The sequence below is a fragment of the Vipera ursinii genome (assembly GCF_947247035.1).
Source record: "Vipera ursinii genome assembly, chromosome: 1".
NCBI classification, from domain to species: Eukaryota; Metazoa; Chordata; class Lepidosauria; order Squamata; family Viperidae; genus Vipera; species Vipera ursinii.
This window is the reverse complement of record NC_139512.1, coordinates 3681620-3708446: the sequence shown is the minus strand read 5'-3', so window position 1 is coordinate 3708446 and position 26827 is coordinate 3681620. Positions and strand designations below refer to the sequence as shown.

General features: G+C 42.6%; 1 long non-coding RNA gene across 1 annotated transcript; it reads left to right on the top strand.

Annotated features, from left to right (window-relative positions):
• Window positions 1-11638: 11638 nt before the first annotated feature.
• Window positions 11639-25073, top strand: LOC310632825. Its single transcript, XR_014490920.1, has 3 exons — window positions 11639-11731; window positions 13754-13897; window positions 24696-25073. It is a non-coding gene; the product is annotated as an uncharacterized lncRNA (long non-coding RNA).
• The last annotated feature ends 1754 nt before the right edge of the window (window positions 25074-26827 follow it).

Genomic DNA, 26827 nt, shown 5'->3' with positions numbered 1-26827 from the left:
TCTTGCCTGCCTGCCAAAAGATAGCCCGCCCCTGCACAAGGATATCTCAACATAATTTAACAAAACTCTCCACCTATACTATAAATCACTACCAAATTTCTGGAATTTGACCATGATGCGGCATGCAGAAGCCCTCAGGTTATCTGACAGAGAGTAGCAAGCTTAGACAATCTGTGGCATTTGCCTCTCCCTTCCTCACTACTCCTCCCTTTGCCATGTTCCTCATCCTTGATCCTGGCTAGTTTCTGGATAAATGGAAACGTGCTTCCTTTCCCCCCCCTTTTCTTCCCTGCATGGAAATGGAAAGTCATGGAAGGCATCTAAGATCAGCTCAGGCTTGTAGGGCATCATGGAACATAGAATAATAGGGTTGGAAGGGGTTTGGAAGTCTTCCAGTCCAACCTCCTGTGTCATTCCGGACAAATGGCTATCCAATCTCTTCTTGAAAATCTTCAGTGATGAAGCACCCACAATTTCTGGAGACAAGCCATTCCACTGAATAATTGGCCTCACTGTCAGGTAACTTCTCCTTGGTTCTAGGTTGGATTGCTTTTTAATGATCTTCCACCCATTACTTCTTGTCCTGTCCTCAGCTGCTTTTGGAGGATAAGTTGACTCCCTCTTCTCTGTGACTGCCCCACAAGTACTGGAAGACTGTATCATTCCACCCCTAGTCCTTCTCTTTATTACACTAGACCAGGGTTGGGGAACCTTGGCTCTTTTATGACTTGTGGATTTCAACTCTCAGAATTCCTGAACCAGCCATGCTGAGGGGAAAGGGAGAGGTTTCCAAGCTGAGCCACGCAGTGGCTCAGTGGGTTAGGATGCTGAGCTTGTTGATCAGATGGTCGGCAGTTTGGCGGGTCGAATCCCGAGTGCCGCATAACAGAGTGAGCGCCTGTTACTCGTCCCAGCTTCTGCCAACCTAGCAGTTTGAAAACATGTAAAAATGCAAGTAGAAAAATAGGAACCACTACGGTGGGAAGATAACAGTGTTCCGTGCGCCTTTGGCATCTAGTCATGCCAGCCACATGATCACGGAGACGTCCTCGGACAAGTGCTGGCTCTTCGGCTTTGAAACGGAGATGAGCACCGGCTTTTACATTTACCTTTACATATGTGTGTGTGTGTGTGTGTGTGTGTGTGTGTGTGAAATGTTTGTTAAATATTTAGATTACCTTGATAGGCCCCAAATATGGGACAAATCAGAAATAAGATTTGTCCCACATTTGGGGCCTAGCAAGGTAATCTAAATATTTAACAAACATTTAACACATATCTCCCTTGCTTCTCAGCTAAAAAAGAGAGAGAGAGAGCCTGTGGCCTAGGGGTTAGAACAATTGCCTAATGTGCAATCAGCCCAGGTTCGAATCTCAGAAGGGTATGGCTGACTGATGAGAACAAATAAGTTTGAAATGCATATCAGTCTCCCTTTAATTCTTTGTTAGCAATCCAAAAAATTTACACACACACACACACACACACACACACACACACACACACACACACACACACACACATATATATATATATATATATATATATATATATATATATATATATATATATATATATATATATATATATATATAATCAGCTTGTATTAGTTTTTAATCTTTTTAACTCCTCAGTTCTAATTCTGAAATGTTGTGGGGCCTTAGCCAGGCTGATGTCCTACTCTCAGTAGTCCTATGGGGTGCTATCAAAACATTTCTTTCTAACAGCTTTTATGTACATGTAAAGATGGCTTGGTAAAATCCCTATGCCATATGCTCCTTTGTGCTATGGACCGGTACCAATCTGTGGCCTGTTAGAAACCGGGCTGCACAGCTGGAGGTGAGTGGCAGGTGAGTGAGAGAAACCAAAACCATCCCCACCCCAGGTCCGTGAAAAAACTGTCTTCTTTGAAACCGGTCCCTGGTGCCATAAAGGTTGGGGACCACGGTTAAAAAGTCACCCTGGTAGAGAACAGAAGCTTATCTGTCTCTTCTCTCTGACCAGGAAGACCTCGGCATATCTCTCCAGATTCCCCCTCGTGCCATCTGTCCTACCTATGATGGAAAAGTAGAATGCAGGTAGTCCTCGGCTTATGACCACAATTGAGCCCCAAATTTGTGTTGCTAAGCGAGACAGTTAAGTGAGTTTTGCCCCATTTTACAACTTTTTTGCCACAGTTGTTAAGTGAATCACTGTAGTTGTTAAGTTAGTAACATGGTTGTAAAATGCATCTGGCTTCCCCATTGACTTTGCTTGTCAGAAGTTCGCAAAAGGAGATCACGTGAATCTGGGACACTGCTACCATCATAAATATGAGCCAGTAGATTTTGCAGACTCCCAGCAGCCCGGCTTGAGCCCCAGAGGCCTTTTCCAAGCCTCTGGAGCCCGGATCCATGGCCGCGGAGCGATTTTGCAGCGCCCCAGCAGCCCAGTCCGGGCTCTGAAGGCCTTTTCCAAGCCTCCGAAACCCGGATCCATGGCCGCGGAGCGATTTTGCGGCCCCCCAGCAGCCAGATCCAGGCCTCCAGAGTGCAGATTGGGCTGCTGGAGGACCACAAAATCGCTCTGCAGCCATACCTGTACGCGGGCTGGCAGCTTAGAAGGAACCAATTCTTCCGTCCAAAAAAAAAATGTCAGAACACCGTTCCGTGCGTTCTATGACAAAAAAAGCCCTGGTCTTACTATCAGAAATGCACCATTTTTCAATGCAATCTATCTGCGTATCCAGTAAACAATATTTCCAATGTTGTCCTATTCTAAATTTCTTTTCCACACAAGAGTATTATTTTAAACATGAAACTGATACATTAGAATTTTGCTATCATGCTATTTTTTATTTCTATACTTGGATGTGGTGCGTACATTTTTTCCAGCTTTCCATCTGTTTCCTCTGTGTATTTTCTGCTCTCCATAAATAAAACACTACACAAAAGCAATTTATCAGATTGCACCTACAACTGTAACATATTTTTTTCATGTACACGATCTGATATCAGTGTTCAGGAGTGCAGCAACGCATTAGGTAAACACTCACACAAAAGGAATCTCCATGCTGTTGTTTATACCATCACACCCAGGGTCCCTTTTTTTTTCTTTGCAAGCTTTTCCACAGGGCACTTGTAAATATCAGTAATATAGAAAAGGGGGAAAAAAGATATGGACAAGAACCTACAGGAGCATTGCTTCAATTGTAATACAGATTTCACTCTCCTAAACCTTCCCAGTTCTCAGGTGATTTCCCCTTTGCAAAGAAGTGTATATTTTACATGCATCCTTCACCATTTTAGTCATCTTTATGATTTAGCGGAAAGTTCTTAGGGAATAGTGTGATCTTTTGAAGCCCGCTCTCTTACTGTCTTTTTGCTGTCTTATGTCAATACAATATTTTTCTCCACTGCTTTTTCTTCACTGAAGCCTCGCACCCAGTAACTAGGATGTAATAAGACTAGGGTCTGTACTTTTATTGATATAATTTGCAGCTCTGCACAGCATGTATTGATCCATTGAATCATTTTCTATAGTGAGCTATACTTTCAATAAGACTGCTTTAGGGTGGGCAGCCTAAAGCAATTTAATCTCTCCCACCAACCTCAACAAACTGAGTGCCTATGATTCTATGGTTTTGTAATGTATTGGGCTTTGTCTTGTTAAGGGAACACCACGTGGGTTAATTGCTGGAAGGTTGCTTAAGCAGGGAAGCTGGCTAATGGCTCCCAGCTCCTCAGACAACCTGTCTCCAGTGCCGCCATTGGCTGCCTCTAGGGCAGCAATAGGTTGCTTTAAACCTATTGGCCGCCGCCTAGAGGCCAGGGTATAAATTGCTGCATTTGCAGCCCTGTTTCTCAGTTCAGATCCTGCAAGCAATAAACAATGATCTTTGCTGAACTCATTCCAGCCCAAGCTGTCGGTAATTGCTTGGCGCTATGCATTCGAGCAAAAAGTCCAACCAGGTGAAACCGCATCCAAGTTCATCGCGGCCTTGAGGCAGGCTGCACGCCTGTGCCAGTTCTCCGACATCGAGGAGAGGCTACGAGACCGGCTTGTCTGTGGTCTCTGAAACCGAGAGCTACAGCAAAAGCTCTTCGCTAAAGAGACTCAGACTTCCCAGATGTGCTGAAGGAAGTCACGGCGGACGAAGCCGCCGGCGGGGCCATACGAGACATGCAGCCTGCCAAAACTACACAATGCGAAGAAGCCGTGCACCACGGGGATGCCGAACACACAGAAGACCCCGAAGACAACACAGAAGTCGGCAAGCTACACAGACACCACGACCAACAGTGTCGCAGCAACAAGCAACAGGGGGACACTTAAAAGGCAGATTCCTTCCTTAAATTCCCAGGTTGTGGCAGCCGCCACCAAAACCTGGACTGCAGGTTCCGGACAGCCACGTGCCAGGCCTGCGGGAAGATGGGCCACATCGTGTCTGTCTGCAGAGGTCGCCAGAGGGACCGGCCATCAAATTGCCAGTCGGAAGATCTGACCAGGAGAGGTACCGGGGCCCCGGGACAGTATAGTGTGGGGTTTTGCTCCAACCGCAGAAGCATTTGCCGTACCGGGGCTCGCCACCCAATTAAGCCAAAGTATAGACTTCAGGTGGAGCTGCAAGGGGTCCCCTGCAAGATGGAGCTGGACACGGGCTCCACCGTTTCTATTATTTCCCTTGAAACATTTAATTTCGTTTGTAGTCGCAGTAAGAGATGGGCCAAGCTGAGGCCTTCTGACATTGTACTAACTGATTTTCAGAATGCCAGAGTTGCAGTCAAGGGTGAGGCCACACTAGCTGTTAAATTTAAGGGGTTTTTGGGGCACCTGGATGTTGTCGTAGTAGGGGGTCAGCGAATGAGCCTGATTGTGCTCTATTGGTTTGATGCACTAGGCATCCAAGTAACCGGGATCAACTGGACACAAGTTGCGAGTCTAGCGACAGTAGGCAAGGAATTTGCACATGTGTTTGATTCAGCTCTGGGTACATACATGGGCCTGCCAATAGCATTTAAACTAGATCCAAATGTAGTGCCAGTCAGGATTAAACCTTGTAAGGTTCCATTTGCTCTTAAACACAAGATAGATGCTGAACTAGATAAACTTGTTGAACAGGGCGTACTGCAGCCAGTAGATGGGGGTAACTGGGAGACCCCAATCTAAATGCCACTTAAAGCCAACGGGGAGGTCAGGATCTGTGCAGATTACAAATGCACAATTAACCATGCACTCAAACAGCACGCATACCCAGTACCAGTAGTAAGCCACATCCTGGCATCTTTGCAGGGTGATACCATTTTTGCAAAATTAGATTTGGCTCAGGCCTACCAGCAGCTTCCTGTTGATGAGGCCACAGCCATGGCACAGTCTATTGTAACCCACAGGGGGGGGCGTTTAAAGTAAAGCACTTGCAATTTGGGGTTAGTGTAGCCCTCGGCATTTTTCAGGGCATCATGGAACGTACACTCAAGGGCATTCTGGGAGTTTGCCCCTATTTCAATGACGTGCTCATCGCTGGTGAATCCACTGAGGTGCTAGCAAGGAGGCTCAGAGCCGTCCTGCAAAGGCTGCACAAAGCAGGCCTCAAGCTTAAAAAGAATAAGTGCAGTATCGGAGTCCCCTCCACTGAGTTCTTGGGGTTTCGCATTGATGCTGACAGCATCCACCCTGCTGAGTCTAAAGTAAAAGCCATACAAATGGCACCCAGCCCAATGATCTTTGCTGAACTCACTCGCCTCGTCTCATCATTGAAGCGAAGAACCCAGTATTTAACAGTTTAAAGCAGGGGTCTTCAAACTTGGCCCTTTTATGACTTGTGGACTTCAACTCCCAGAGTTCCTCACCCAGGCACGGGAATTGAAGTCCACAAGTCATAAAAGGGCCAAGTTTGAAGACCCCTGCTTTAAACCTTTTATGTCATTTCTTAGTTTATTTTTATCTATCTCTCTCTCTCTCCTGTATCTACCTACCTACCTACATCTATCTATCTATCTATCTATCTATCTATCTATCTATCTATCTATCTATCATCTGTCTATCTATCTATCTATCTATCTATCTATCTATCTATCTATCTATCTATTTCAATTTTTTATAGCTGCACAACTCAACCAAGTGATTCTGGGCGGTTTACAATTCTAAAATTATTAAAACATTAAAAAAGCCACAAAATAAATAAATAAATACAAACAGCAGATGAAATGATTAATCAACTAACAGGAAGGTCCAAGAAATAGGATCCTTAATACATTCTGAGTTCCAGGTCTGGCTACAATATAACTATATTCCATGAAATTTCCATATTGATGGGTATATATTTTTTTTTAAAAAAACACATTTTTAGCAATGCAACTCCCTACCTTGTATCTGCCAGTTCCCCAATACATACATTTTTATTAGCAAGTTTTCTGATATACATATTTCTGAATATGAATTTTGAGTTGAGAATTGCACTGCAAAGTCTAAAGAAGCTTGCTGTGTTGCAGTGCATTCCCATAAAGAGTGAATTAGGTTGTACTGACTCTCTCTCTCTCTCTTTCTCTCTCTCACACACAGCTCCCAAATGTAATTTTTGGAAACCTCTAACTCTCCCAGGTTTTGGAACCCTGAAAAATCAGAGTGGGATTCAACCAAGAAAGGCCGTGCATTCTCCAATAGTAAGGGGGGGTGAGAAATATTGTGAAGGAGATTACATTTATCATTTTTATGTGCACATTTATTATTTACAACCACTCTTCCTCCTAAAACACTGATGCACAAAAACAAGGCTCAAAGCACCATATGCACCTCCCCATATGTTATGTTCTGCCCTCCAAATTCTCTAAAACTGTTATTAAATTTTATTTTGTTCTTTGACAGAAAGAGAAAATTCGTAAATACATGCCCCGGGGAAAGAAAATAGGGAATGTTAAATAGGATCTTGCTATGGAGCTCAAACAGGAGGTAGAAGGGAAAACTGATCAATGAATCTGTTTGTGGCAGGGAAGGATTGCTGAGCTGAGTTCATACTGAAAGCATGTTCATCAGTGGTTCCATATCAAGCTGATGAGATACATCAGATGGGATGCTATAAAGGTGAGTCTTAGATCCCTTCCCTCAAATCCCTTATTTCTTTCCAATTTGATGTGGATGGACCATGAAGGGAATATTTACCAATTTTTCAAATTGTATGGAATAACCAAACCCCTTTAAGACAGAAATAAAATTCAAAACTCTCTTGAGAAGTTGGAGAATGGGGCTGACGGTAAACATTGTAAGGTCGCATGCTTCACATAGAGACGGACACAGAGCTGGGGTAAAGATGAGTTTATTCTGAACAGAACGAACTGGGGAAACAGGGAAGCCTGGCGTCTATTTGCACCTGCTCAGGTGGATGGCATCCAATCAGTTCAAACCTGGGCTTCCTGCCAGTGCAGGTGACAATGGGTGTAGATCCTGGCTTCCCACCAGGCTGACCATGCCTGGGGCTGTCAACAGCTTAAGTCATTAGGCTTATCCTGAGTGAGCAGTCATCGCCCGGAGCTGTCCAGCCCCTCTGCTGATCTGCACCATCCTCCTCCTGCTGTGCTGTCCTTTGTGTATGCTGGGAGGCATACACTGCAAACATCATGAGGTTTAACAGAGATGAGGGTTAAAGTCTTCAGTTAGAAAGCAAACATCAGATGCATGGTTATAGGACTGAATACCTGATCAGGATTTCCAAAAATGAAGTATTTAGGGGAATAGTAGTTGATTGCAAACTGAATAGGAGCCTGCAGTGTAATATTGCTGCAAAAAAGGCAAATGCAGTTGTATGCTTTCCAATCCACAGAAAGCAATTGTACTACTTTGGTCAGATCCTTGTCAAGTATTTTTTTTTCCTGTTGTGGTCAAGATTCAGAGAAATTGGAACATTTTCTGAGAATGGTAACGAAGACAACCAGAAACTAGAAACTAAATTGAATAAAGAGAGATTGAAGAAGAGAGGGTATCTTCAACTATGGGGAAAAAGGATGTGTGTGTGTGTGTATGATTGTTGTTAGCTGCAAAGTCGTATCCAACCCATCGTGACCCCATGGACAATGTTCTTCCAGGCCTTCCTGTCCTCTACCATCTTCTGGAGTCCATTTAAGCTCACGCCTGCTTCAGTGACTCCATCCAGCCACCTCATTCTCTGTTGTCCCCTTCTTCTCTTGCCCCCAACCTTCCCCAGCATTAGGCTCTTCTCCAGTGAGTCCTTCCTTCTCATTAGGTAGCCAAAGGATTTGAGTTTCAACTTCAGGATCTGGCCTTCTAAAGAGCAGTCAGGGTTGATCTCCTCTAGGACTGACCAGTTTGATCGCCTTACAGTCCAAGGGACTCGCAGGAGTCTTCTCCAGCACCATAGTTCAAAGGCCTCAATTCTTTGGAGCTCAGCCTTTCTTATGGTCCAACTTTCACAGCCATACATTGCAGCTTGGAAGACCATAGCCTTGACTAGACGCACTTTCGTTGGCAGGGTGATGTCTCTGCTTTTTAGTGTGCTGTCTAGATTTGCCATGGCTTTCCTCCCCAGGAGCAAGTGTCTTTTAATTTCTTGGCTGCAGTCCCCGTCTGCGGTGATGGTGTGTATGATAGCATTCCTCAAATACCTGAAAGGATGTCACATAGAAAAGAGCCCAAATACTTCCTGATTCCCGAACACCACATACAAAATAATGGAAAGAATGCCAGAAAAATCTTCCCAAAAGCAAGAAGTGGTTAAAAGGGGAGCCCATTATCCAGCGAAGTAGTGGGTTCCATTCATTAAATATGTCTAAATGGAGCAAGCATACTGTAATGGTATGCTCAGATTCTAAGAGGGACGCACATCTGAATATCCTTCTCTTAGCAATTACAAAAAAAAGCCTCTTTTGCAGTTCACACAGAGGTTACGAGTAAAAAAATTGAAAAAGTCTCACCTTAGCAGCCTGGGAGATAAATTGGGTTCTAATATGAAAGCTCTCCAGCTGCTGAAATGTTATTCTATTCTCTTCAATCAACCCCAGAGAGATCTTGTGTTGTTTTTTTGTTGAAGTTTGCTAAGTGTTGAACAAAGAGGTTAGAGAGTTACCTGTATGGGAAGTTTTAATCTGGATTCCTGCACTGATTAGAAGGCTGGATTTGATGGCCATCAACTCTCTTTGATGGCCTTGCAACTCTTATGGTCAAGGCTTCCATGGTGCCTCCTGCTTGGCTGAAGGTGTCATGTATGGTACATATGGGTATCAGTGGTCTACTAAGGATATTGCACTGTGAATTGATGGATGACATGTTCCAGCCATGTCCTGTAAGCGTCAAATAGAAACATAGAAAACTAATGGCAGGAAAAGTTCTGGTGGTCCACAGAATCTACCTTTTTGAGTTTTGAGTTTTTTTTTAATTTATGTATTTGTTGTTTTTAATTATTATTATTATTATTAAATTTTATTTTAATTTTATTTTTTAACTTTTGTTGGAAGATGGACTTGTTTAAACTCATTTACTGATGTCTGGCTCACTGCCTCCGCTGGGAGTTGGTCCCAAGCTTCCACCACTCTTTCTGTGAAATAATAACTTTCTAACATTATTTTTGAACTTCCCTCCTGTCCCTTTGAGGTTATGCCCCCATGTTCTTAATTTTTGCTTAATATTAATAATACTGCCTTCTAGAACCTTATTCGCACCCTTAAATGGTATATGGGAAAAGGGGGACCTCCAGAGAAGAGTGCCCTACAACTAATCGTCTTACTGTATAAAAAATAGAACAAGGTAAAAGAGTGTAACACTTATGAAGGATTTTACACAGAGAGGCCTAAACCTGTGACTGCAATTGGAACCAGAATTTCGGCTGGTAAGCAAAATTGTTGTTAAGTGAGTCATGCTGGATTTTATGAGCCTTTTTTGCCATAGCTGTTAAGCAAAACTGATTTCCCCCATTTATTTTGCTTGTCGGAAGGCATCTGGGAAAGTTGCAAAGGGTAATCTCATGATTCCAGGACACTGTTGTCAATACATGTTGGTTGCCAAGTGCCTGAATTTTGTTGATGTGACCATAGGAACACTGTTATGGTTGTAAATGCAAGGACCAGTGAGTAAGTCACTTTTTTCAGTGCCTTTGTAACTGAAAGGTTGCTAAACAAATGGTTGATGGTCAGTGGTGGAATTCAGCCGGCTCACACCAGTTCGGCAGAACCGGTAGCTAATTTTTTGTTGCCCAGGCCCAGAATGGACTTCTGGAAGCGGCATCCACACAGAGAACCGGTTGTTCACATATTTGAATCCCACCACTGTTCTAGGTCAAGGACTACTTGTAGTCTAGTGTTTCTCAACCTCAGTAACTTTCAAATGCACGGACTTAAATTCCCAGAATTCACCAGGCAGCAATCTGACTGGAGAATTCTGACAGGTGAAGTCAATGCATCTTAAAGTTGCTGAGGTTGAGAAACACTGCTTCTTTCAATCTTTTCCACCCAAACTGCTTATAATTTGTCCATGCTCTTATTCCCCCACCCCCGTGGGTCCTGTCAGTTTCAGGCAGCTTGGCGAAAAGGTCCAATTGCATAGACAAATATAACATTGATATAAATACTGAATCAATGAAGGTTGGAGATTTGGGGACCATGGAAGCTCTCTCTGTGAGATCATCTAGCTATGTACCCCATCCCTAAGAAGGCCATTACAGAGGATAGAGGTCAGCTATGGCAGGATTCTTCACAATCCTGCAGGCTCAGGGTCTTGCAATCTGCTGGGGTATTTGAGGAGTTGAAGTCCACCCATCTGAAAGTTGCTGAGTCTGAGAAACACTGTTATAGTTGATTGTTTCAAGGGCCACTGAGACACCCAGTAAGACCAGGCTCCATCCAGGCCTCTAGTTCAGTTCCCTGACTTGGTTACTTGACTGGAAAGAATCCAGACATCTCATTTCCTCTCGTGTCTCTGAAAGTGAAGGCATCTTAGCATCTTCTCAATAACCTTCTCTAAAATGGGAAGGCTGGAGATACGAAATGCAGATTTAGGAGCCCATGGAAGACTTGAAAAGGACTTGGTTGGGTGTCTGTCCCCCCTGCAACTTAAGCCAAAGCCGCCAAAGATATCAGTCTTCATTAACCAGTGGGAGGGAGTTACTAGATGATGATCTAAAGCAGCTGAGGAATTCTGGGAGTTGAAGTCCACAAGTCTTAAAGTTGCCAAGGTTGAGGACCGCTGATCTAAAGTGTCCATTAGAAGCTGGACAGAACCCAATCTGAACCTGTTAATAGCCCCAATGACCTGGGAAGTGTGCTTGTTTGCATGCCTAGCCAACATTGTGGTGAGGGTAAGGGAAAGGATTCTCCTTTCAAACTGGAGCAGTCGGGGATAACTTTAAATTGCCTCAGTTGTGAGCTGGGGAAAAGAGGAAGACAAAGTCATGAGGACCTTGAAAAAAACAACAACCCAAAAAAGCAATTTCCGAGGATATTTTTGATGCCGTCAAAGGGGAAATGAGGACATCTCTTTGGTATCTGCCACACAAGCCCTTGTGAGAACAAAGCTGCAAATACCCCACAACGGTGGACTTGTAGCTGCAGGAAGTAGCTTATTAATTCCAGATGACATTTCCTCCCCACCCACCTCCATTTTTTTTAATTTCCTGTAATTGCAGCTTTCAGCAAGGATGGGGAGGAATGTTTGTGCATGGCAGGGTGGAAGTGGAAAGCTTTCTGAGAAAAAGGAAGAAGGAAGTCGACAAAGGCAAGCAGTCTGGCAAGGAAGCCCAGCTCCAAGAAGAGAGGTTGGCAGAAACCCTAGAATTTCATTCCCAGAAAGACAGACGCTACAAAATCTTCCAAATTTTAGAAGAGTTGAAAGCCACAACTGACACTGCGTCCCTCTGGATTTATTAGATTGTTTAAAATCCTGCCTTTATTATTTGGATAAGTAACTAAAGGCAATGCCTAAGGCAGGTGCCTTCCAGCCCTATGATTCTATGTTCTATGATTTTACTAGAACTCACAGTCTCCTGGTGATTGGCCCAAAGTCACCCAGCCAGCTTTCATGCCTAGGGTCAGACTAAAACTCACGGTCCCTGGCTTGTAGGCCAACACCTTAATCATTACACCAATCCGGCCCTGATGCCCGGTGAGTGGGGGTTTTCTTGCCAGTTTTGGCCAGATGTATTCTCTATCTGGGATTAGTGGAAAGCCAGGCCTCAAATGGCCTCAGTCCCTGTGTGTTTTCATGCATCTGGATCCATTCCCCACCAGCAGGAAATGTTGCAATCTGGGAGGGAGGGAGGAGAGAGACACAGAGAGAGCAAATGACCCCCATCATTGCGGTGTTTATTGTCTGCAGGGAGAAGGTTTCTACACAGCTGTCAAGGTTTCCTTGGAAAAAGCCTTCGGAGGGTGCAGCAAGAGGTCACAAACAGCTGGAGGGGGGGGAACACGGCAGAGGGGCCGACCGCCTGCTCCCTTGTGCCCTCCCTGCCCCCTGGTGCCCTGCCACTCCCCCCTCTGCCATTGGCCCTGCGGGTAAATCAGTGTTACAAGAGAGCACAAGAGAGAAAGAGAGAAAGAGAGAGAAAAAAAAGCCACCGAATTAAATAAACAGAGGAGAGGCGGTTTATATAATCTGCAGGACAGCTTGTCCTCAAACTCTGCACGGATTAAAGGGTTGGCTACAGCTGTTGCTCATTAAACAGGCAGGCTCCCCTCCCTTGCGCCCCCCCCTGCTCCCAGAAATGGCGTCCACCACCCCCTTCCCCAGGATGGCTGGTCCCCTTCCAAAAGCTCGCCTTCTCCAGGGGGGTGGGAATGGAGAGCAAAGACTTCCAGTATTTTATTGGATCACTATTTATCTTTGCCAAGTACTTTTTAACGAGGAACCTTGGTTTGGATGGAGGGGGCGGGAAAGGCAATTGGATTGTGGAGGTTGTGTATGTGTGCGTGTACGTGGGCAAGCACTCCAAGCTTCGCTTGAGGGTTCGGTAGATTCCCATCAGGAAGTTGAACCTGTGCCAGATTTCAGAGCCTGTGCCCAGTGGCACAGGATATGGGGGCGGGGGGGGGGGGCGGGCGGGGGAGGAACGCATTCCTGTGCATTCGACCGAATGGAGCAAAGAAAAGATTGGTCTCCTGGCTCTTTCCTTCGCTCCCCCCCCCCCGCCTTTGAAACTGGAGGCCTGCTTCAAGCTTAGGCAGGAAAAGGGGGGGGGATAATTTAAAATGTGCCAAATTGAAGGCAATCTCTTCTAGGAAAAGCTACCCTCTCCTTTGTGTGTTACTGTTCTGAGTTGATCAGAAAGCAGTGGAATATAAAAGGGAGTGGGGGGGTTAAAAACTAAAGAAACAAACCCCCCCCCCAACATACTCTGGGTCACCAGAATTGCCCCCTTCTTCAAAAGGACGGTGAGTGAAAGAGGCGGGAAGCCAAAGCAGATGTGTGCATGCAGAGATGCGGCAGGCAGACTCCTCTGAAAAGTAGATTATTCTGAGAGTTCTTTGGAATATTTAGAGAACCGAACCCTCTTGGATGCAATGATACAGGTAGTCCTCACTTAATGACTATCTGCTTAATGACCATGTGAAACTATGACAGACTCCACAAATTCTACTTATAACCTAATTCCAGAGTTACATTGACTGCACGTGCGCGCGCGCACGCGCACACACACACACACACACACACACACACACACACACACAGAGTCGCATGTCTGCATTTCAGATGCTTGGCAAGCAGCTCGCTTTTGCAGCTGGCTGCAGTCTTCTGTGATCAGATTTACAATGTTTTTACTGGTTTCTCATCTTTTCAGCCACTTTCAGCAAAAATCACTCCTAAGCATACGTTGCTTCACTTAACGACCAGAGCAAGGAAGTCATAAAATCGGGTCTGGTCCCATGGAAGCCTTGTCTTACAACTGTCATGACGTACGGTGGAAATTCTGGAAGAAGAGAAGGTTTGTATGCATTTGTGCATTTGAAAAGGTATGCAGAAGCCAGAAAAATTATTCCCCAAAAATTAATTGGAAGGAAGGAAGACCAGAGCAGGAACTCATGCAGAGATGTAACAGGCATCCTTCTCTTTGGTTATCCTTGATGGAAAAGACAAAGTCAAATGTCCCACCTGCAGAAGAGAACGATGGGAAAGAGGGTGGACAACAGACTCATGCAGAGACCCAGCAGGCATCTTCTTCTGTTACAACTCTAGGCACCTAAAAGTGTTTGAGTATTTAGTTTCTTAACTTTCCAAGTCTTGTTCGCAAGTGACTTGTAGGGTAGAAATGAAAGTGGATAGCTTAGGGGAGAAACTTAAAAAGAAGAAAAAATATTTTGAGAGGTCAGCTGCAATCTGAAAAGACTCTGGATTTGCACTGGCATTTTAGAATCCCAAAGTTGCTGCCTGCAAGTTTGGTTGTTGCTAGTATAACATTTTTGATGTTGTGTTGTAAATCCAGGTGGATTTGCATAGTGTTCACCTGTGCCCTGGTGCAAGGGTGGGGGTGGGGGTGCTGTTCCTCTATTTTTTATAAAAGCTTATCTAGAAATATCAGCTCCCATCTACATAAGTTAATTTGTATTTCTTATTCTTCTTGGTTTCTCAGCTCTCCTTAAATAGGGAGAAGGTTATTTCCCCTGAATGAAACAACAGGCCCCATAGTTGCTTTTTCTCTGTGTGTGTGTGTGTGTGTTTTAAAAAAAAACTCACACAAAAACTTGCTTTTTGGAATCCTCCTTGGCAGAGGTCCCAGTTGCTGCTTAGTAGCCTGTCCCCGACCTCTGCTGGTGGGATTTTCTCCCTGCACCGTTCTTCCTTGCTTGGTCCTCTCCATGGCCACCTGCTTAATTTGCTCAGCTTGTATGATGCCTCCAGCTCATCGCAAGACCGTTTGATCAGACACAACTGGTGCAGGATTGTGAACAATCCTGCTGTAGATGAATCCTATCCTCTGTAATCTTGTTTGACGTGATGCCAGAAAAGGCCCTTTTTTTCCCCCTTTGTGAATTTCTTCAGTGGATGAAATGCCAAATTCCATGTTACTGAAATCTAATACGACTTTTATTATATATGCCTTATTTATTTATCAGATTTTTTTTATCCTGCCTTTGTTAAAAGTAAAGGTTCCCCCGCACATGTGTGCTAGTCGTTTCCGACTCTAGGGGCCGGTGCTCATCTCCGTTTCAAAGCCGAAGAGCCAGCGCTTGACCGAGGACGTCTCCATGGTCATGTGGCCAGCATGACTAGATGCCAAAGGAGCACAAAACGCTGTTACCTTCCCACCGGAGCGGTCCCTATTTTTCTACTTGCATTTTTACGTGCTTTCGAACTGCTAGGTTAGCAGAAGCTGGGACGAGTAACAGGCGCTCACTCTGTTACGCGGCACTCGGGATTCGATCTGCCAAATTGCCGACCTTCTGATTGACAAGCTCAGCGTCCTAACCCACTGAGCCACCGCGTCCCTAAATATGTGTTCCCCTCCCCCAATTTGCATGGCTGTCCCCAGAGGGGAATCAAAATATGGTAGCCCCAACTGTGTGAACATAATTACTATCTTGACTCTCTCTCTCTCTCTCTTTCTCTCTCTCTCTCTCTCTCTCTCTCTCTCTGTCAAACACACACACACACACACACACAGACACACACACACAAAGTTGTTCCACTTATTACTTGTTCTCACTGTGAGAACACAACATCAAAAATGTTATACTAGCAACGATCAAACTTGCAGGCAGCAACTTTGGGATTCTAAAATGAAAGTGTTTGTCACTCTACAAATAACTCTGGCTGGCAAGCATCCCTTATACTCCTTCCTCCCCTTATTTTCCCCTGAGAGGTGGGTTGGGATGAGAGAGAATGATGGCCCAAAGTCAGGCGGGCTTTTGTGCCTAAAGCAGGACTAGAACTCACAGTCTCTTGATGCTTGGCCCACGTTACCCAGTCACTTTTCATGCCTAAGGCAAGGCAGGAACTCACTGCCTCCTGGTGATTTGCCCAAAGTTACCCAGTCAGATTCATGCCTAAGGAACGTCTGTGGAGAGTTTCAGTCATCCAGGTCATGGATGTCCCAAAGGTGCTTTTTTCAGGAGGCAAGTGGGCTTTCTTGTTTTTCTTTGAAGATGTTTCGCTTCTCATCCAAGAAGCTTCTTCAGTTCTGACTGGATGGTGGGGAATGGAAGGATTTATATTCCTTGCAGACAGCTGGTGATTTGCATTCTTTTAGAGAGCCGTTGAGGCCATTTGGAAGTTTACCTGTGTCCCCAGGGTCACCTGAATAAGGCAAATGGGTGTGGAGCCTTCTTGGCTGCAGGATGTTTTCCACCCTGTGTCCCTTCACTGTTGAAGACAGGCACAGGCTGTTGGGGATGAGTCTGTTGCCTGCCTCTCAAACTGAAGCTCAAATGGTTTCTGCACTACTGAGGTGACCCTGAGGATACAGACAAAACTCCAAGTGGCCTCAATCACTCTCTAAAAGAATGCAAATGACCAGCTGTCTGCAAGGAATATAAATCCTTCCATTCCCCACCATCCAGTCAGAGCTGACGAAGCTTCTTGGATGAGAAGCGAAAGGTCTTCAAAGAAAAACAGGAAAGTCCAGTTGCCTCCTGAAAGGCAGGACTAGAACTCACAGTCTCCTGGTGAAGGGCCCAGAGTCCCCCAGCTGGCTTTCACGCATAAGGCAGGATTAGAACTCACTGTCTCCCAGTTTCTGGGCTTTAACCATTAATTGTCTCCTTTAGCCTTACTGTTCCCCCCCCCCGGCCTCCTATTGTTGTCCCTCCTTTCTGAAGGACAAGATCTTTGATACTTTACCAGCTACAGAGGTTTATGAATGAAACCAATCATCAGACTCTCCACTGAAATGGGCTTACAAACCGTAGACTTCCTGGAAAAGAATCCACATACGTACCAACTAGTATGTGACATCCTTAGCTTCTTTTTGATATCAAGTATAGATGATTCCTGGGCAAGGAGGCTCTATTTAGCTGTTTGCTAAATTGTTTGCCCTACAAACAAACAACATGAAATTTTCTGCTCCAGAGAAAAAATTGGCTAGGTCAGTTTCCTGCGTTAGCCAGTGTTTGCAGAGTGACCTTAGTAGGATGTGGAAATAGTAAACTGGGGTTTTGCCAGTTCAAATCTACTGTCTTGCTTGATGGGCAGAGGTTTTCTAAGAATTATGCAGTGAAGGGGCAACTCATCATATACTATTTATTTTATTTATTTATTAATTCGGTTTATATACCGCCCTACTCCCAAAGGACTCAGGGCGGTTTACAAGGCAAAATTTTAAAACAATACAATATAAAATTAAAATAAAATAAAATTAAGTCTAGCTGCAAAAAATTAAAATCACAATTTAAAAACATTAAACCCCTCAGTCCAGACCAGATAGCTCAAAGAGCCAGGTTTTTAGGTCCCGGCGAAATGAACGAAGGTCGGGGGCAGTCTGGAGTTCCATTGGCAGTTGATTCCATAGGGCAGGCGTGCCCACAGAGAACACCCTCCCCCTGTGGATCACCCATTGGCAATCCTTGACCGGTGGTACCCTGAGGAGGCCCTCCCTGTGGGAGCGCACAGGACGATGGGAAATTGACGCTGGCAGCAGGTGCTCCCTTAGATAACCCGGACCCATGCCATTTAGGGCTTTATAGGTCATCACCAGCACCTTGAATCTCACCTGGAGGGCAACTGGAAGCCAATGCAGCTCGCGGAGAAGAGGTGTTACATGGGAGTATCGGGAGACTCCCATCACAACTCGCATGGCTGCATTCTGCACCAGCTGAAGCCACCAAGTGGTCCTCAAGGGCAGCCCCATGTAGAGAGCATTGCAGTATCAATGCAATGATATCAATATCAATGATATTCTTCCAAAGTGATATTGCTAGTCATGCCAAACAAATCTTATTTCACTCTTTGTCAAAGTGATTAAATTAGTGGACCAGCGAAATGCAGTGGATATAACATACTTGGGTTTCAATAAGTCATTTGACAAAGGAGACCACAACCTACTTCTCAGTAAATTTAAAAAAAAAATTGGGATAGACAGTATCACCACCAAATGGATTTGTAACTAGCTGACAAATTGTATTCAACGTGTAGTCCTTAATGGAACTACATCTACATGGAGGGAAGTAAGCAGTGGAGTACCCCAAGGCTCCATTTTAGGTCCAGGACTCTTCAACATCTTCATAAACGATTTAGATGAGGGAATAGAAGGGGAACTCATCAGATCTGCAGACGACACTAAACTGGCAGGAATAGCCAACACCCCAGAAGATAGGCTTAAGATCAAGATGGATCTCGACAGACATGAGCACTGGGCCCTATCTAACAAAATGAAATTCAATGTAGAGAAAACTAACGTTTTAAACTTAGAGAAGAAAAAACAGATGTACAGCTACAGATTAGAGGAAACTGATTCAACAGCAGTAACTGTAAGAGGGATCTTGGAGTCCTAGTGGACAATCACTTAATCATCAGCCAGCAGTGAGCAGCAGCAGCAGCCCAAAAATACAATTCAATCCTAGACTGCATTAAAGAAAGATAGAATCAAGATCATGTGAAATACTAGCACCGCTTTATAAAGCCTTAGTAAGACCACGCTTAAAATACTTTATCCAGTTTTGGTCACCATATTATAAAAAAAAGATGTTGAGACTCTGAAAAGAGTGCAGAGAAGAGCAACAAAGATGATTAGAGGGCTGGAGGCTAAAACATATGAAGAGCAGTTGCAGGAGTTGGGTATGTCTAGTTTAATGAAGAGAAGGACGAGGGGGGACATGATAGCAGTGTTCCAATTTTTTTTTTAAAATTCCATTTATATCCTGCCCTTCTCCGAAGACTCAGGGCGGCTTACAAGCTTAGCAGTAGCCTTCATTCTATGTATATGCCTGCTTATTAGGGCTTTCATACACCCCCCAAGCGGCATTATTACAAAGTCAGCTTAATTGCCCCCAACAATCTGGGTCCTCATTTTACCTACCTCGGAAGGATGGAAGACTGAGTCAACCTTGAGCCTGGTGGGATGCGAACCAGCACTTGAGGGGCTACCACAAAGAAGAGGGGGGGGTCAACATATATTCAAAAAGCACCAGAAAGCAAGACAAAAAGCAATGGATGGAAACTAATCAAGGAGGGAAGCCAACTAGAACTAAGGAAAAATTTCTGAACGGTGAGAACAATTAACCAGTGGAATGGCTTGCCTTCAGAAGTTGTGGGTGCTCCATCACTGGAGGCTTTTAAGAAAAAAACTGGACAGCTGTTTGTCTGAAGTGATATATGGTCTCCTGCCTGAACAGGAGATTGAACTAGAAAACCTTCAAGGTCACTTCCAACGCTGTTATTCTGTTTGAAGTTTTTGTTGTTGTTGTTAGTTGCGAAGTCGTGTCCGATCCCACGGACAACGTTCCTCCAGGCTTTCCTGTCCTCTACCATCTTCTGGAGTCCATTTAAGCTCACGCCTACTGCTTCAGTGACTCCATCCAGCCACCTCATTCTCTGTCGTCCCCTTCTTCTCTTGCCCTCAACCTTTCCCAGCATTAGGCTCTTCTCCAGTGAGTCCTTCCTTCTCATTAGGTGGCCAAAGTATTTGAGTTTCAACTTCAGGATCTGGCCTTCTAGAGAGCAGTGTTTGAAGTTAATACGTTTTATTTATACGGTAGCTCTTCTGAATTGTGCTCTTCTTTCAAATGATTTGCTCCCTATTGACTAATATTCTGCAGCTTTTTCTCCCATGCCTGACTCCTACCTTAGTGATGGGCAAACCTCACCTGTGAGACTCCTACCTGCCACTGAACTATTTAAAGATACAGTGTTAAGCATTCTCCTAACTTTTCCAAATTATTTATATGTTCCTGTATTGCCACCTAGTGGTAATATACCAAACCAGAGACAGAGAGCAATTCTCATTCCTTTTTAAAAATATTATCCTTTATATCTCATCTTTATGAATACACTATCAAGGGCAGTATGGCAGTACTTGTGATATCGTAACTTGGGATTAATATAACTATTTTGGGGGCCTCCCTTCCCTGAGAGGACAGATCCATTAACAACTTTCCAACGAGAAAAAGCAAGATATTGTTATATGCAGTTCTTTCTCCAAGATACGACTTTTAAACCAACCATTCCCAAAGTTGGAGGACATTGGGAAAAAAACAGTGGCAAAGGAATAACAAAATAGCTAAAACATGTACAAATAATAAAATCTTACATTAAAAGGGCAATACATTATCACTTCTTACATTAATATGTAAGAAAAATAGATTTTGTTTAATTTTTATTTCTCAGATTTAAATGCATTACAGTATTTTAACTGCTCTGTTCCAGTTACAGCCAATGAGTTATCTCCCTATCAGTTAAGATATACTAATTCTTTTTTAAAATTTATTTTTATTTACTTAGCAAATTTATACAGCTGCTCATTTCACGAAATAAGATTCTGGGTGGTTTACGAACATTATACAGGAGGATATCCATTGTCTTATCTTATATTAACCTGGAATCTTGTTTCACTACACCAGACATGTCAAATTCGCGACGTCACATGACATCACATGACTTATTGGGAGTTTTTCCCCATTGCTGGCCATGGGGTGGGTGCGATTTCAGCGTGACGCATCTGGCCCGTGGGCTGGCAGTTTGACATGCCTGCACTAGACCATCGTTTATCAATCACAGCAAGTTGTGTGGACTTCAACTCCCAGAATTCCCGTCAGCTGGCTGGGAAATTCTGAGAGTTGAAGTCCATAAAGTTGCTGAAGTTGAGAAACGCTGTTCAGGTAGTCCTTGACTTACAACCACGATTGAGCCCCAATTTTCTGTTACTAATTGAGACAGTTGTCAGCTTAGTTTTGCCCCATTTTATGACTTTTCTTGCCACACTTGTTAAGTGCAGTTGTTAAGTTAGTAACACGGTTGTTAAATGAATCTAGCTTCCCCTTTGACTTTGCTTGTCAGAAGGTTTCAAAAGGTGACCACATGACCCCAGGACACTGCAACCGTCATAATTGTGAGCCAGTTCCCAAGCATATGAATTTTGATTCTGCGACCCTGAGGATGCTGCAACGGTTGTGTGAAAATGGTCATAACTCACTTTTTTTTTTACTGCTGTTGTAACTTTGAACAGTCACTAAATGAAAGATTGATATGAAGGATTACCTATACTAAAAACTAAAAGTCTTTATTGATTAGCCCTTGGGCCATATCAAAGTGCAAAGTTCCAGCACAAATTGTTAGTAAAATTTGATAAAAGCAATTTAAAATGGAATTTGATAAAATAAAATTTAAAATGGAATTAGAATAAAATACGATTTAAAATGAAATGGTAATAAAATACAATCTAAAATGAAATTGTAATAGTGTACAATAATTTAAGATATAGATAAAATATGATAAAATTATATTTCGGAGTCGCCCTTGCAATCTACCCCAATCAGCCCCACATGTGCAGATCTCAACTGAACCATTTTGTTTAAGTACTGTGCTGTGTTAAATGTTATTTTCAAGTTCTGGCCGGACATAAGGTAAGTTGTTTTGATATGGGGATCCCAATGGGTCATTCGTTTGGTATATAGACCAAGATACCTGTCTCTCACCCTCTTATACAGGCAACAGTCAAATAGGATGTGAGCCAGTTCTTCTACTTCTGCCGCTCCACAAATGCAGAGACGCTCATTGTACGGTATAGCATGAAATCTCCCATATCTGACCATTGTGTCAAGCTGTTCGAATCTCGCTCGCGTAAATATCTCCCTGAGATGTTTTGGGAGTTGTAACTTCAAATAACTGTTTACTTGAAAAGTACGTTTGTATTTACTCAGCCATTTCAAGTTACCCACCTTATCAAGGATAGCTATATCACTTTGTGCTTCTATATCCTTAATTCTTTGGGCAACTCTTTTTTTGGATTGTTCTTCTGTTATGCAAGAGACAGGAAGGCCACAGCTTCTTACAAAATTTGTTAGTTTGGTGATCCAGGAGATTTGTGATTGTAGTTTTATTTGCTCTAGTAGGCATAACTTGGGGAGTCTATCAGTCTCCATTTCATTAACTTTGTACCAGTAGTTATAAGCTCTATTTTAGATAATGCATGAACTGTATGAATTCCCAATTCAGCTCTAACTGCTGCAGCAGATGTTCTTGGATCTACACCCAAAATACATCTCAAATGCTGGGACTGTGTTTGTTCTAGGACTGTGGTTGAGTAAAGACCCCAAATTTCTGTTCCATACAAGAGCGATTACCTGTACTAGACTATCAATAGAAATGAAGGGGAGTTTTTCAATTGGTTGGAAATGAACCCAAACTTGCTGTTATACGCTAGCAAACGTTTGGGTCTTAATGATGATTAACAAAGCTCTTTACCAAATTTTGTGAATATTGAATCACAATAAGGGAAATTTTCTGTATATGGGTAGTCCTCGACGTACGACCACAATTGAGCCCAAAATTTCTGTTGTTAAGTGAGACATTTGTTAAGTGAGATTTGCTCCATTTATGACCTTTCTTGCCACAGATGTTAAGGGTATAATTGAAACCCTACCTTGAGGGGTTGTTTTGTTTTTTTGTTTTTGTATTAACCCACCTCCTGGGACACCCTGGATGGTATAAATCTTAACCATCAGATCTCTTTCTGATATTTCAGTTGCAGGTGTTTAAATTTTGGATGCTACAAAGCTTAAAGCTCTCCAGATAACAACCTTGCTTCTCCAATAGAAGTACAAAGGCAATAAGCATTTATACTGTGGAAGTTGCTGGAAAATTAAATGAATGCCTTGCTAGCGTCAATGTTTCTGTCTGCCTTGGGGCAAAACTGAATTGCTCACAGCTCACTTCTGAACGGGATATATGGGGTGTTTCAGCAGAACTGTGGAAATGTGGAATTGAAGTTCTAGAAGTAGGAAATACAAGTCCATCATTTCCAGCAACCTGTTACCAACTAAGAGCAGCTAGATTGGAGGGTTGGAGGAGGTAATAGAAAGACAATATCCACTATCCCCACTGTTATTCATCTTCACTTTGGAAGTTTTGAATAGAAATATCAGGCAAGATATAGAAATTAAAGGATTAGAAATAAAAGGTGAAATATATAAACTACAAGCCTTTACTGATGATTTGGTGTTTATTTTAGAAGAACCTTTGGAGATGATTCCTAAACTATTGGGAAAGATAGAACAGTATGGAGAAATGGCAGGATTGAAAATAAATAGAGAAAAAACCTAAAGTAATAGTTAAAAACCTTATTTTTATTTATTTATTTTATTTATTTTAATCCCATTTATATCCCGCCCTTCTCCGAAGACTCAGGGCGGCTTACAATCTAAGAAGCACAAATCAATGTGCTGAGCAATAGATAAGCAAAAAAAACCCACAAAAAACCAAATATCAGAAAAGACAGAATTGCAGATAGTTAAAAAGGTTAAATATCTAGGGATACAGTTAACAGCAAGATGTTCGACGATAAAAGAAGATAATTACACAAAATTATTGACTTAAAACTGGATTTGGAAAAATGGAAAAACTTGCAATTATCAATATTAGGAAGAATTGCCACAGTGAAAATGAATTTACTACAGAAAATCTTATTTCAATTTCAAACAATACCTATAAAATTGGAGAATTTTTTTTTGAACGTTTGAACTCACTAATTTTGAAATTTGTTTGGCAAAGAAAGCAAGCTAGAATTAAGCGAAAATTGTTACAAGATGTCAAGGAAAATGGAGGATTTGGCCTACCGGAGTGGGTTCTATACCAGGGGTAGGCAACCTCAGCTCTTTTATGACTCGTGGACTTCAACTCCCAGAACTCCTGAGTCAGCTATGCATAGCTGACTCAGGAATTCTGGGAGTTGAAGTCCACGAGTCATAAAAGAGCCGAGGTTGCCCCGTTCTATACTATCAAGCATTTGTATTAACATGGGTAAAAGAATGGATAATTCTTAAAAACAAAAGATTGTTATATCTGGAGGGGCATGATTTACAATTGGGATGGCATGCTTTTTTATGGTATGGAAAAAATAGAGTTCATCAATATTTCCAAAATCATTATATAAGAAATGCACTGTTAGCAACATGGGGAAAAATAAAAAGTAAAATATATTTAAAAATTCCAGGGTGGTTGTCAACAATGGAAGTATTTGTACACCCAAATTTAGTGGACTTTGAAAAAATCTGGACATATAGAGATATTCTAAACTCTGAAGGAAATTTAAAATCTAAACAAGTAATGGAAAATCAGGGTGTCAACCTAATGTGGTGGACATATTTAGAAATACAAACTAGATATGATAGAGATGTTAAAATGTATGGATTTTATAAGGAACAAACTGTGATTGATAAGACGTTGTTGACTTCAGATGAAAAACTAAGAAAATGTGTAATTTTTTATTAAGTTTCGAAATGGAAAGTGAACAAGTTAAAGAAACAAAGATAAGATGGGCGAAAAATTTTGGTTATAATATAGAACTAGAAAAATGGCAAAATTTATGGGAAAGAAACTATACATTGACAATGTCGATTTCCTATAAAGAAAAGTTATACAAAATGTTTTATAGATGGCACTTGCCACCAGCAAGATTAGCAAAATATTTAAAAATATGTCAGATAGATGTTGGAAATGTAAACGTAAGTCAGGCACGTATTATCATGTTTGGTGTACATGTGAAAAAGTAAAGAATTATTGGAAAAAGATACATATTTGGCTAGAACAGATGTTAGGAGAACATGTTGATTTTAAATCTGAATTTTTTCTATTAGGTATAAGGCCAGAAAAGACTAATAAATAAAGCTTATACTTGACTTTGCATGTCATAACAGCGGCAAGAATTACATTAGTGCAACACTGGAAAAATGAAGGAATCCCATCAGATGAAGAAATAATTAAAAAAATACTAGAATGCGCAGAGATGGACAGATTGACTATGAGACTGAAAGAAAAAGAAGAAACGAACTATTATCAAACTTGGGATTTATTTTACCATGGGTAGGAGGAAAAAAGAAAGGATTAGGAATTAAATATGTATCAGCACGTAAACTCAGACAGCATGTTGGTTGCAAAATTAGTACTGTATGTATGGGAAAAATGAATAAAAAAAGAAAGACATTGTGAACGTGGTATCTCTTGGGGTTAATGGGCTCCTCTCCCATCTGACTTTTCATGAATGGATAAGTAAGGAAGATGGTAGAATTTTATGATCAATGGAATAGCATGCTGGCTGGAGTTGTGACTGCTCCATCACTGGAAATGTTCAAAAATAGACTGGACAACCATTTGACTGGATGGTATAAGACTCCTACCTTGAGCAGGCAGTTGGACTAGAAGACCTCCAAGGTCCCTTCCTGCTTGTGATTCTATATTCCATGTTCCATGCAGCTTGAGGATATGTGGACTTCAACTCCCAGAATTTCATGCCAGTTGGGGAATTCTGGGAGTTGAAGTCCCCACATCGTCCTGTTGTCAACACTGAGAAACACTGGTTTGACAAATGAAAGAAGATAAAATGCCAACCAAAATGCATAGATATAAGATGCAGGATGCCTGATGTAGTAAAATTCCTAAACTGGGTTGAAAGTTGGATTTGAAGGGCAAAACAGGTCCTTCCAGTTCTATGCTTCTAGGTTCTGTGATCAAATCCCTGGTATAAACCGACTACCTAACCTGAACTGGAAAATCAAACTGAACAGAATGTGTTTGGAAGGGCATTCTGCATGCACAAAAAGGCAGGACAAGAAGCAACAGATGGAAACTAACCAAAGAGAGAAGCAACCTGGAACTAAGGAGAAATTTCCTGACAGAACAATTAACCAGCGGAACAACCTGCCTCCAAAAGCTGTGAATGCTCCAACACCGGAGGTTTTTAAGAAGAAAGTGGACAGCCATTTATCTCAAATAGTATAGGATTTCCTGTGTGAGCAGGGGGGGTTGGACTAGATGACCTCTAAGATACCTTCCATCATCATCATCATCATCATCATCATCATCATCATCATCATTATTATTATTATTATTATTATTATTAGGGACGCAGTGGCTCAGTGGGTTAGGACGCAGTTTGGCGGGTCGAATCCCGAGTGCCGCGTAGCAGAGTGAGCGCCTGTTACTCGTCCCAGCTTCTGCCCACCTAGCAGTTCAAAAGCACGTAAAAATGCAAGTAGAAAAATAGGGACCACTACGGTGGGAAGGTAACAGCGTTCCGTGCTAGTCATGCCGGCCACATGACCACGGAGACGTCCTCGGACAAGCGCTGGCTCTTCGGCTATGAAATGGAGATGAGCACCGGCCCCTAGAGTCGGAAACGACTAGCACGCATGTGCGGGGGAACCTTTACCTTTACCTATTATTATTATTATTATTATTATTTTGAAAAAGCTAGGCACTTGTCTTTATTAATTCAAATGGGATCAAATCAGTTGGATCAGAGCCAATCCAAGCCCCTATAATAAATTATTCTCCCAGTAGCTTTGTTTTATTAAAAGGTGCAGTGGTTAGAGACAGGTGCGAGCTTAATTTAATTTAATTTAATTTAATGGAGTTATAAGGCCTCCACTTCAAAATGACTCCAGGTGGCTGTTCCTAATAGTGGTTTATCATTGTTGAGCTACAGCAGGGCTTTTCAACCTTTTCACCCATTGTACCACTTTTAGCATATGGCAACATCCGAGTACCACCAGTCGCCTAGCAAGGTGTCAAAAACTTGATGACCCACCCCCCAAAAGGAAAAAGGTGATGAAGTACAGGTAATCCTCGACTTATGACAGTTCACTTAGTGACTGTTCAAAGTTATAATGACACTGAAAAAAGTGCCCCCCAAGCCACAGCCGAGCAAGACACCTGCCTGCCCATTTGGCGACACTCTTCCTCCTGTCCGAGGTTTTCATTGTTGTGAGCA